We start from the raw sequence: 12078 nt of genomic DNA, 5'->3' as shown, positions 1-12078 counted from the left end.
AGGAGTAAGGTTGGCCGTTGGCTGGCGAGACAGTCTTGACCTCTTCCTCCGGAGAGGCATGGCCCCAGGACGCCAGAGCGGTTGGAAGGTCAGAGAGCAGACAGGCCCCTCCCACCCCTCCCAGCGTCCTCCCCGCTCTGTTCTTGTTCTGAAACTCACCCCTGCGGTTGGCTGAGCCCTGGCTCAGCACGTCACCTAGAGAGACGGACATGCTGTAAGACAAGCCTTTACCTGATGGGCAGGCTCGCAATGGCTGTTCGGGGTTCAGGACCGGTTCCTGACCCCAAAATACTTGTCACCCCCCACCCCGCTTGCTACTCTTCCACTATGACAGGCACCCCAAAAGCACTGGGTTTGAGGCCAGCCTGCCTCCTCCCAGGAAACGCCGCTTGTGCCCCGAGCTCTGGTCCACAGCTCAGCGGGACTCCCAGACCTCTTCGTGGGGAAGAAGCCCTTCTCTCCCCCGGCCCCGCTCTCCCCACCCCTGTGAGATAGGATTGACTCCCTCTGACCACTCCTGCCTGGGGAGAGGGTTTCTAAGCCCCCGGCCCAGGCCTGGCGCGCAGCGGCCTGCCCCCGGCCATCTCCTGTCCAGCCATAGCACCCGCCCCGAACTCCTCCGCGTTTTTCTGTCCCAGGACTGGCTGCTTGATCTGGTTGGGTCTCATACAAAGACAGGAATAAGGTATCACTCAAGGGACTGGGATATAAACTTTTCCATTCTTTCGCAGTCTCTGTCTCTATTTTCTTCACCCATCTCCCTCTCAACCCAACATGGTAATTTTTATTTGCTACTCAGTGGTGCTCTCTTGGGAACAAGGAGACTGATGGGGGAACCACACCCTTCCCTGGGGCCTCGCCTACAGCTCAGCCCCCACATGCCCACCAAGTCCCAGGTTCCCCCACCTGCAGGGTACCTGCCCGGCGTGCCAGGCCCCGGACGAGGACGGCTGACCAGGTATCTCACCTTCCCGGGCTCCCCTACCGACCGCTGGGTCCTGAACACTCCCTGCTGGGCAGTGTCCTCCCCGTGGGGTACCTGGCCCCCTGTGGAGTTGCCCCAGGTGCCTTCTGGGGCTGCCAGCTTGGGGCAAGAACACTGCTGCTCTGCCCTTCTCTGAGACACTTGCAGGCTTGTGACCCTGAGCCTCTCTGCCTGGGCCTGGCCCTGGGGAAAAGGCACCCGCGGTCACTGCACAGGGCCCGGGACGCAGGGGTAGGTCATGGGCAGGAACTTGGATGTCCCGGGAGGTGGCAGGAGGCTGCAAGTCTCAGTGCAAGCTCCACATCGGACTTCAGCAGCACAAGTGCAGATACAACCGCCGGGAATTTCAAGTCAGCACCTGGGAGCTTTCAACCCCAAGCATGGAGTTCTTCTGAGCGACTGCCCTGCCTGGATCTGCTCCCTCCTGCTTCACAGCGTTTGCAAAGGCTGTTCCCTCGGTCTGCAGTGCTGTGCCCGCCCCTCCTTTCCCAGTGAAACTCACCCACACCTCACTTCCCGGGAGGCCAGTGTCAGCACCCCCTGGGCTGGAAGATCCGGAGAGCAGGAGCCAGGGGTCTGCTCTTCAGTCCCAGGGTTCCCGGGGCCTGTCCACAGAAAGCGCTGGCTCCGTCTGGGGTGCTGAGCTACTGACCCAGCGAGGGGCCCAGGGGAGTGGGAGGAGGGTGTGGCCCAGGCAGTAGAGACAGCCAGGCAGGTGGAAGGCGACGAGCCTGCGTGTCTGGTAAGACAATGCACCGGGCCACTGGGCACGTGGAGGGCTGGTGGGCGAAGAGCTGCCTGCGATGTCCAGCTGAGCACTAATGCCGGGCTGTGCTGGAGAGAGTTGCTCCCCAGGGGAACCCTAGCCGTGGCGTCTTGTGGTGGAGCTGTGCTGAGGGCAGACTGGAGGCGGGGGGGTGGCCCTGGGGGGCTACAACAGTCATCCAGACTGGGGCAGTGATGGGGGGGTGGGATGGGGAACGGGGGGCAGAGCCGGTGAGCAGCCGCCCTGGCGCTGGGCCCGCGCGGCCTAATCCCTCCCCCTGGCATGGGGTTAGATGAGGTTCTTAGGAGTCACGTGGCAGCCCAGCCTGTGCTCCGGGATTACCGTGGCTCGGGTGCTTCCCAGGACCCTGAGGTGGACGGGCACGCACACGCAGGACCACAGCCACGTCTGAATCCCTCACTGAACCAGGGCCAGGGGTCAGCTCTGAGTTTGAAAGAGGCCCCCTCTGTGAGGTGGGGGGCATAGGAGACCTCAAGGCCCCAGACCAGGAAGGCTGGGCAGAGGATGGCGGGTGTCCACCCCAGATAGCAGGCATTGGTTTCCGGGGTTTCAAGGTTCAGGAGTCCTGTCAGGGGTGGAGGGACACCCTCGGAACCTAGGTACATCCTCGACAGGCAGATGCGCTGAGCAAGGAGATGCTGCGGGGGTGGGTGTGACTCTCATGGGAGGGCAGGGCTGATGAGTCAGAGAGCTCCTCGGCTCCTCCAAGAGACCCTGATGCAGGCAGAGGCACCAGGCAGGACCCCACACCGCGGGCTGGACCGTCCTGGCATCCCCCGCGGGGTACCGCTGGCCGCCTGTCCTTCCCGTCCACTGGAGTGCCCAGCGGTACTTGGGGGCACTTTGCCAGACGTTGGGGAGGAGCGAAGGGGTCAGAACGGCAAGTGAGGGGAAGAGCTCATTTAGTAAGAGTTAGTTTAGTAACCACATGCCTGAGATGGGAGAGAGACCCCCAGGTATGGCTTCTGCCCTCGAGGGGCTTCTGCTCTTAAAGTCACTGGGTTCCTTTCCAGGCCAAAGAGCTCACTGTCTCGAGAGAGAAGTCCAGCCATGGAGAGTCAGAGGAGGGAGGGCTGGAGCTCAGTACTCCCGCAGCCCACCCTGGGCTCTGTGTGAGCCAGGGGGAGGCTCCAGGTGTGCGTGTCCCCTGCGTCCCTGGAGCAGCAGGTGGGCCCGGAGGGAGCATGGAGGCTCTGGGGGCTTGTTCACACCCCGGCTGCGACCCCACCCCTGGAGCACCAACCACGAGGGGCAGGTGGACCCAGGAAGGAGGGTTTCCAACAAGGTTTGGCTGCTGCAGGGGGTGGTCTCAGAAATGCCCCTTGAGAGTGATGGACCGGCGTGTCTTTAAGCCTTGCTTCAGCCCCATAACCTGTCTTCCTGCGCTGAGAGCAACACCCCTTCGCTGCCGTGCTAACTGCCCATCTGTCCTTCCTCCTCCCTCGCACAGACGCGGGCTGAAGCAGCCCTGGGTCAGGCACCCCACGGGGTGGGGACCAACAGGGGGCCCTCTCTGGGCCCCCACTTCCCTGGGAAATGGGCTGTTCCCAGGAGTGAGCGAGAAGGAAGACGCTGCGGTGGGGGTGCAGGCAGCACTCCCTCCGTCTCTGGGCACCCGGCTTCTGGTGCTCGGAGCCAGGGATCCAGCCAGACCTAGCTCTCAATGCCCCAAGCCACAGGCGTCCGCCGCCCTCAGTGGGGAGGAGCAGGCCAGGGTTAATGCGGCCCTGGGCATCCCTGGCCACTGGCTTCAGGACAGGCCAGCCCCAGGGCCTCCCAGAGCAGCAGCTGCCTGGGGTCCACCTCTGTCTGCCCACAGCTTACAAAGCCCTGTGGCCGGGGGCTGCATGGAGTGGTAATGGGCGTTTTGTTACCTGAATTCTTCCCGAATAAAGAACCCCTGAGTTGGCCATGCCTGGAGGCTGCCAGGGCAGGAGGCTCAGCACCCGCCTCCCTCCTGCACCAGGTTGCTGAGAGGAGAGAGCTCTGGGGGCTTGGCTTTCTTCTCCGAGATCACCTTCCTCCAGGGAGCAGCTACCAAGAAGTTGCTGTCACTCCCGCTGCCACATCCTGGGCTTGGCATTTGAGGCCCTGGGCAGCCCATTCCTCTTCCCTCTCTCTCCTCCCTGCTCCCCCAGCTCGGCAGGGCGTCCACCACTGAGGACCTCATTCCCACCTCTTGCCTTTGCTGGGGCTGTCGGTGCCCGGGCTAGGGCAAACAGGGCAAGAGGGTCCTCCTGCTGCCCCACCCCTGTCCACACCCTATCCAGGCCCCGCACCCCCAGACGGAAGGGGACACACACATGGGATGGAGTAGAAATTCAGAGTCCAGCCAGTCTGAGGGGACCTTAGATTCCAGCCCTTGATTCATGGTCAGATGACCTCCTCTGGGCACAGGCTCGGTCCTCTGCTGCCCGTTGCCTCACCTCGTGGGGCCTATTTTATGGTGAAAAGCACAAGTCTTTGGGAAGCCAGAGGGACAGAGACTTGGCGAGGAGCGTGGGCGGCTGCGACCGGCGCACTAGAGCGCGGTCGAGAGGAGCTACCCCACATCCGAGGTCAGGGGCAGCAGCCGAGACAGCCAGGCTGCGACGGCGCAGGAACAGCCGAGAGGAGCTACCCAAGTCCGAGGTCACGGGCGGCGGCCGGGAGGAGCTACCCAAGTCCGAGGTTAGGGGCAACGGCCGGGAGGAGCTACCCAAGTCCAAGGTCAGGGGCGGCGGCCGGGAGGAGCTACCCAAGTCCGAGGTCAGGGGCGACGGCCGGGAGGAGCTACCCAAGTCCGAGGTCAGGGGCGACGGCCGGGAGGAGCTACCCAAGTCCGAGGTCAGGGGCGGTGGCCGGGAGGACCAACTCCCACGCCGTGGCTGCGCGGGCACAGGAGGGCCTAGAGGAACTATCCCACGGTGAAGGTCAGGAAGGGTGGCGGTGAGGAGATACCCCTCGTCCAAGGTAAGGAGCAGTGGCTGCGCTTTGCTGGAGCATCTGTGAAGAGATACCCCACGCCCAAGGTAAGAGAAACCCAAGTAAGATGGTAGGTATTGCAAGAGGGCATCAGAGGGCAGACACACTGAAACCATACTCACAGAAAACTAGTCAACCTAATCACATTAGGACCACAGCCTTGTCTAACTCAGTGAAACTAAGCCATGCGTGTGGGGCCACCCAAGACGGGCAGGTCATGGTGGAGAGGTCTGACAGAATGTGGTCCACTGGAGAAGGGAATGGCAAACCACTTCAGTATTCTTGCCTTGAGAACCCCATGAACAGTATGAAAAGGCAAAATGATAGGATACTGAAAGAAAAACTCCCCAGGTCAGTAGGTGCCCAATATGCCACTGGAGATCAGTGGAGAAATAACTCCAGAAAGAATGAAGGGATGGAGCCAAAGCAAAAACAATACCCAGCTGTGGATGTGACTGGTGATAGAAGCAAGGTCTGATGCTGTAAAGAGCAATATTGCATAGGAACCTGGAATGTCAGGTCCATGAATCAAGGCAAATTGGAAGTGGTCAAATAAGGGATGGCAAGAGTGAATGTCGACATTCTAGGAATCAGCGAACTGAAATGGGCTGGAATGGGTGAATTGAACTCAGATGACCATTATATCTACTACTGCGGGCAGGAATCCCTCAGAAGAAATGGAGTAGCCATCATGTCAACAAAAGAGTCCGAAATGCAGTACTTGGATGCAATCTCAAAAACGACAGAATGATCTCTGTTCGTTTCCAAGGCAAACCATTCAATATCACAGTAATCCAAGTCTATGCCCCAACCAGTAGCGCTGAAGAAGCTGAAGCTGAACGGTTCTATGAAGACCTACAAGACCTTTTAGAACTAACACCCAAAAAAGATGTCCTTTTCATTATAGGGGACTGGAATGCAAAAGTAGGAAGTCAAGAAACACCTGGAGTAACGGGCAAATTTGGCCTTGGAATACGGAATGAAGCAGGGCAAAGGCTAATAGAGTTTTGCCAAGAAAATGCACTGGTCATAACAAACACCCTCTTCCAACAACACAAGAGAAGACTCTACACATGGACATCATCAGATGGTCAACACCGAAATCAGATTGATTATATTCTTTGCAGCCAAAGATGGAGAAGCTCTATACAGTCAACAAAAACAAGACCAGAAGCTGACTGTGACTCAGATCATGAACTCCTTATTACCAAATTCAGACTTAAATTGAAGAAAGTAGGGAAAACCACTAGACCATTCAGGTATGACCTAAATCAAATCCCTTATGATTATACAGTGGAAGTGAGAAATAGATTTAAGGGACTAGAGGTGATAGACAGAGTGCCTGATGAACTATGGAATGAGGTTCTTGACATTGTACAGGAGACAGGGATCAAGACCATCCCCATGAAAAAGAAATGCAAAAAAGCAAAATGGCTGTCTGGGGAGGCCTTACAAATAGCTGTGAAAAGAAGACAAGCGAAAAGCAAAGGAGAAAAGGAAAGATATAAGCATCTGAATGCAGAGTTCCAAAGAAGAGCAAGAAGAGATGAGAAAGCCTTCTTCAGCGATCAATGCAAAGAAATAGAGGAAAACAACAGAATGGGAAAGACTAGAGATCTCTTCAAGGGAACATTTCATGCAAAGATGGGCTCGATAAAGGACAGAAATCGTATGGACCTAACAGAAGCAGAAGATATCAAGAAAAGGTGGCAAGAATACACAGAAGAACTGTACAAAAAAGATCTTCATGTCCCAGATAATCACAATGGTGTGATCACTGACCTAGAGCCAGACATCCTGGAATGTGAAGTCAAGTGGGCCTTAGAAAACCTCACTACGAACAAAGCTAGTGGAGGTGATGGAATTCCAGTTGAGCTATTCCAAATCCTGAAAGATGATGCTGTGAAAGTGCTGCACTCAATATGCCAGCAAATTTGGAAAACTCAGCAGTGGCCACAGGACTGGAACGGGTCCATTTTCATTCCAATCCCAAAGAAAGGCAATGCCAAAGAATGCTCAAACTACCTCACAATTGCACTCATCTCACATGCTAGTAAAGTAATGCTCAAAATTCTCCAAGCCAGGCTTCAGCAATATGTGAACCGTGAACTTCCTAATGTTCAAGCTGGTTTTAGAAAAGGCAGAGGAACCAGAGATCAAATTGCCAACATCTGCTGGATCATGGAAAAAGCAAGAGAGTTCTAGAAAAACATCTATTTCTGCTTTATTGACTATGCCAAAGCCTTTGACTGTGTGGATCACAATAAACTGTGGAAAATTCTGAAAGAGATGGGAATCCCAGACCACCTGACCTGCCTCTTGAGAAATCCGTATGCAGGTCAGGAAGCAACAGTTAGAACTGGACATTAAACAACAGACTGGTTCCAAATAGGGAAAGGAGTACATCAAGGCTGTATATTGTCACCCTGCTTATTTAACTTATATGCAGAGTACATCATGAGAAACGCTGGACTGGAAGAAGCACAAGCTGGAATCAAGATTGCCAGGAGAAATATCAATAACCTCAGATATGCAGATGACACCACCCTTATGGCAGAAAGTGAAGAGGAACTCAAAAGCCTCTTGATGAAAGTGAAAGTGGAGAGTGAAAAAGTTGGCTTAAAGCTCAACATTCAGAAAATGAAGATCATGGCATCCGGTCCCATCACTTCATGGGAAATAGATGGGGAAACAGTGGAAACAGTGTCAGACTTTATTTTCTTGGGCTTCAAAATCACTGCAGATGGTGACTGCAGCCATGAAATTAAAAGACGCTTACTCCTTGGAAGGAAAGTTATGTCCAACCTAGATAGCATATTGAAAAGCAGAGACATTACTTTGCCAACAAAGGTTCGTCTAGTCAAGGCTATGGTTTTTCCTGTGGTCATGTATGGATGTGAGAGTTGGACTGTGAAGAAGGCTGAGCGCCAAAGAATTGATGCCTTTGAACTGTGGTGTTGGAGAAGACTCTTGAGAGTCCCTTGGACTGCAAGGAGATCCAACCAGTCCATTCTGAAGGAGATCAGCCCTGGGATTTCTTTGGAAGGAATGATGCTAAAGCTGAAACTCCAGTAACTTTGGCCACCTTATGTGAAGAGTTGACTCATTGGAAAAGACTCTGATGCTGGGAGGGATTGGGGGCAGGAGGAGAAGGGGACGACAGAGGATGAGGTGGCTGGATGGCATCACTAACTCCATGGACGTGAGTCTGAGTGAACTCTGGGAGTTGGTGATGGACAGGGAGGCCTGGCGTGCTGCGATTCATGGGGTTGCAAAGAGTCGGACATGACTGAGCGACTGAACTGAACTGAACTGAACTGAGTGGCAGGGGTACAGAAGGAGCCTTCCTCTGCCCCGCCGCGGGTGGCCTCGGACAGGCCGCAGCCCGCCCTGAGTCCAGTGTCCTGTGACGTCAGGCTTATGATACTGTTCTTTTAGGGGCATCAGTGAACAGCAGATCGTTTTATTACGAGGTTCAGCCGGCAGCCTACGGCACACAGAGGGGCCAGAGTTCTGCAGCCCAGTGCCCTGTGCTCCCCAGGATGTGAGACGCGGGGCCCACCACCCAGGAGAGGTCTCCTCCCTGGGCCCGAGACCTCCCGGCAGGAGGAGCAGCAGGGTTGGGCTGACCCCTCACCTTCCAGAGCGGCCAGGGACGCTGAGGAGGCGACCTTTGGACTGAGACACAAAGATGGGGAGGGACCAAGATCTCGGAGGAGCGTTTCAGACCCCAGTGTGGGAACCAGCGGGATGCGGCCCAGGCCAACGGGGCGGCGTTAGGAGACAAGGTCAGGGAGCCCCGTGCAGATGTGTGAGTGACGCAGATGTGGGTCACGCGAGGTCGGGTGAGCCACCCAGGGCCACACAGCAAACTCAGGAATGCAAGGCTGCAGCGAGAGCCACGCACGTCTGGGTCGGGCCCTCAAAGCTGCCTGTGGGGCTCTGCAGCCTGGGCCCAGTGGAGGAGGCTGGTACCTGTGGCCAGGGGATGTCAGGGCCCAAGGCCTGACCACCCGTTGCCCTGCTCACCTGGGGCAGGGCGCCTGGATCTGACCCAGGATGGTGCAGCCTGGGGAAGGGGGCCGAGCAAGGAGGAGCAGAGCCCAGAGCCCGGAACAGGCAGGGCAGACGCCTCAGAAGGGCCGGCTGCACCGTAGGGCCTGGGCACCGGCTTCCACGTGTTTCTGAGTAACATGTGGCTTGTCAGCCAGGTGTGCCTCTGAGACTGAGGTCTGCTATGCCTGGGAGAAGGCACGGGGCCCAGTACCCCCCACCCACTCTCTCGCTCACTCCTGCATTCACTCATTCATGGGCTTATTAATTCATTCACTCACTCATTCATTCATTTAAAAAGTTTCATGGAGAGCCAGGTCCTGAGTCAGGAACCAGAGCCTATTTGTAGCCACAGAGCCTCAGATCCCATCAAGGCCCTTAAAAACATTTCCCAAGAGAGACTTGGCCCCAGGAAGGGGTCCCCTGAGGTGGTGATCCCATTTGAACTAAGTCTGCAGAAGGTCTCTTGGAGAAGAGGGAAAAGCATTCTGAGTATCGGATGCAGACCGCAAAGGCGCAGAGCTGTGTGCTAGAGTGGCTTTCAGGGTGGGAGTCAGGGCGTAACAGCACTACAGGGTGCAGGGGTGCGGAGGAGAGGGACGGGGAGATGGGGGCGTGACAGGGCAGCTTCGTCTCCTGGGCCTGGGGAGCCGCCGAGTGTTATGGCTCCTTGACTGATGTCCGAGCTGGCCGGAGCCCCTGGGATCTCACCCTCCTCTGCAGCTCCGCCACTTCTGTCTTCCCTTCCCACCCTCCTGTGAGCTCCAAGGCTGGGCGCACAGCGTCCCCACACCCCCCGCCCCACACCCACACTCACCCCAAGTTAGGGTTTTTCCAGGCCTCAGCCCGCCCATTTGCTGGAAGGAGACATCGAGGCCCAAAGCTCAGAGCTCTCCTATCAGACCTGCCCCAGCAGGGCTGTGGATGGCCCTATAGTTCGGTCTTTAAATATGTACCGAATAGGGGCTGGGCCCCTTGTGGGGCTCAGCGCCCATGGACAGCATCTAGAGGAAGGGAGAGGGCTCACCCTGTCCCCGGTTTATGGTTCACGTGAGTGAAGCACGCGCCGAGGGCCTCCCTCATCCGTTCAGGGGTTTGCTCTTAACACCCTCACGCTTCCTTATGACCCCCTCGTGCTCCCCTCCCAGTTCGGCTGGGTCTCAGCCTGGTGTGAGCCTACCTGTAAGATCTTGGCTGAAAGTTAGGATTGGCTAATGACCAAATATTAGCTGATCACTGAGGTGTTGGCTGAAACACTGCTCAGTTAACAGTTAACTAAGGTGATAGTTGCTAAGAAGTTCGCTGTCTCTCCACTGTGCGTGCGCTCAGTCGTGTCTGACTCTTTGCGACCCTGTGGGCTGTAGCCCACCAGGCTCCTCCATCCACAGCATTTCCCAGACAGGAATACTGGAGTGAGTTGTCGTTTCCTCCTCCAAGGGATCTTTCCGACCCAGCGATCGAACCCGAGTCTCTTGAGCCTCCTGCATTGGCAGGCGGATTCTTTACCACTAGCACCGCCTGGGAAGCCTGTCTCTCAACTATAGTTGGTAATTAACTGTTAATTCAAAAATAGGATTTCTATACCTCAATAATGAAATGGCTAACCATCTAACATAAATTCAGAGATATTTATATATTCATGTACTTCACAGCGTTATTCATTATTATAGGTGAACATGTCCATTGACAGGTGGCTGGATAAACAAAATGTGGTCATATGTCCAGTGTAATATTTAGTTCAGTTCAGTCCAGTTCAGTTGCTGAGTTGTGTCCGACTCTTTGTGACCCATGAACCGCAGCACGCCAGGCCTCCCTGTCCATCACCAACTGCCGGAGTTCACCCAAACTCATGTCCATCAAGTTGGTGATGCCATCCAGCCATCTCATCCTCTGTCGTCCCTTTCTCCTCTTGCCCCCAATCCATCCCAGCATCAGAGTCTTTCCCAGTGAGTCAACTCTTCGCATGAGGTGGCCAAAGTATTGGAGTTTCAGCTTTAGCATCATTCCTTCCAAAGAAATCCCAGGGCTGATCTCCGGAAGCAAGTTTTGACACCAGGTTAGATTGACATGGAGGATATCGTGCTAAATGAAATAAGCCAGTTATAAAAAGACAGATACTGTAGGAATCCACCTAGTTAACGTCCCTAGAGGAGTCAAATTCACAGAGACAGAAAGCAGAATGAATAAAATTGTAAGCTTTATGTTATATATCTCTTACCACAATTTTAAAAAGTCAACACAGTTTAAAAATGGGCAAAACAAAAGATATATGATGGCCAATAAACACATGGATGCTTTTGAACTGTGGTGTTGGAGAAGACTCGTGAGAGTCCCTTGGACAGCAAGGAAATCCAACCAGTCCATCCTAAAGAAAATCAGTCCTGAATATTCACTGGAAGAGCTGATGCTGAAGCTGCAGCTCCAATCCTTTGGCCATTTGATGTGAAGAACTGATTCATTTGAAAACACCCTGATGCTGGGAAAGACTGAAGGCAGGAGGAGAAGGGGACGACAGAGGATGAGATGGTTGGATGGCATCACCGACTCAATGGACACGAGTTTGAACAAACTCTGGGAGATAGTGATGGACAGGGAGGCCTGGCATGCTGCAGTCCACGGAGTCACAGAGTCAGACACGACTGAGCGACTGAACTGAACTGGAACACATGGAAAGATGTTCAACATCACTTGTCACGAATGCAAACTAAGCCCCAAGGAGGTACCAGTACTTTTGGAACTGAAGTGAGAAGACTAACCATGCCAAGCGCTGGCAAGGAGGCGAGCGACTGGAGTTCCCAAACAAGCTGGTGGGAGCGTGACCCGGCCCAGTCACTCTGAGACCAGGGCTCCGTTCATGACTGAGTCGAGGGGTAGGTCTACGAGCCGAACCAGGGCTTCGTCTGGGAACAAATCTAGGCCTTAGACTGTGACGAGGCTCAGGGCTCAGTCTGGAACCAGAACCAGAGCTCCATCTGGGAGTGGCTTCAAGGCCCAGGTCAGGAGCAGCATCACAGCTTGGCTTCTGTCTGAGGCGGTGCTGTGACCAGGCTGTGTCTGGGACCAGGAATCCTGCGAGAGTTGGAGCAGGACTCAGCCTGCGTCTATGCTCAGAAGCTCCCCCATGGGTGCCTGGTGAGGCGGAAGCCTGAACACAGCTTCCAGAACTGTTGAGCTCCCTCCCTCCCTGCAACCAACTGAAGCTGCCTCTACGCCTTCCATACCTAGCTTCTGTCTCCAGAGACTGTCCTGAAAACTGCCCACATGGCCAGAGGACCTGCCTCTGTGTCTG

This window comes from Bos javanicus, chromosome 22 (assembly GCF_032452875.1).
Source record: "Bos javanicus breed banteng chromosome 22, ARS-OSU_banteng_1.0, whole genome shotgun sequence".
NCBI classification, from domain to species: domain Eukaryota; kingdom Metazoa; phylum Chordata; class Mammalia; order Artiodactyla; family Bovidae; genus Bos; species Bos javanicus.
This window is presented reverse-complemented; position numbering follows the sequence as displayed.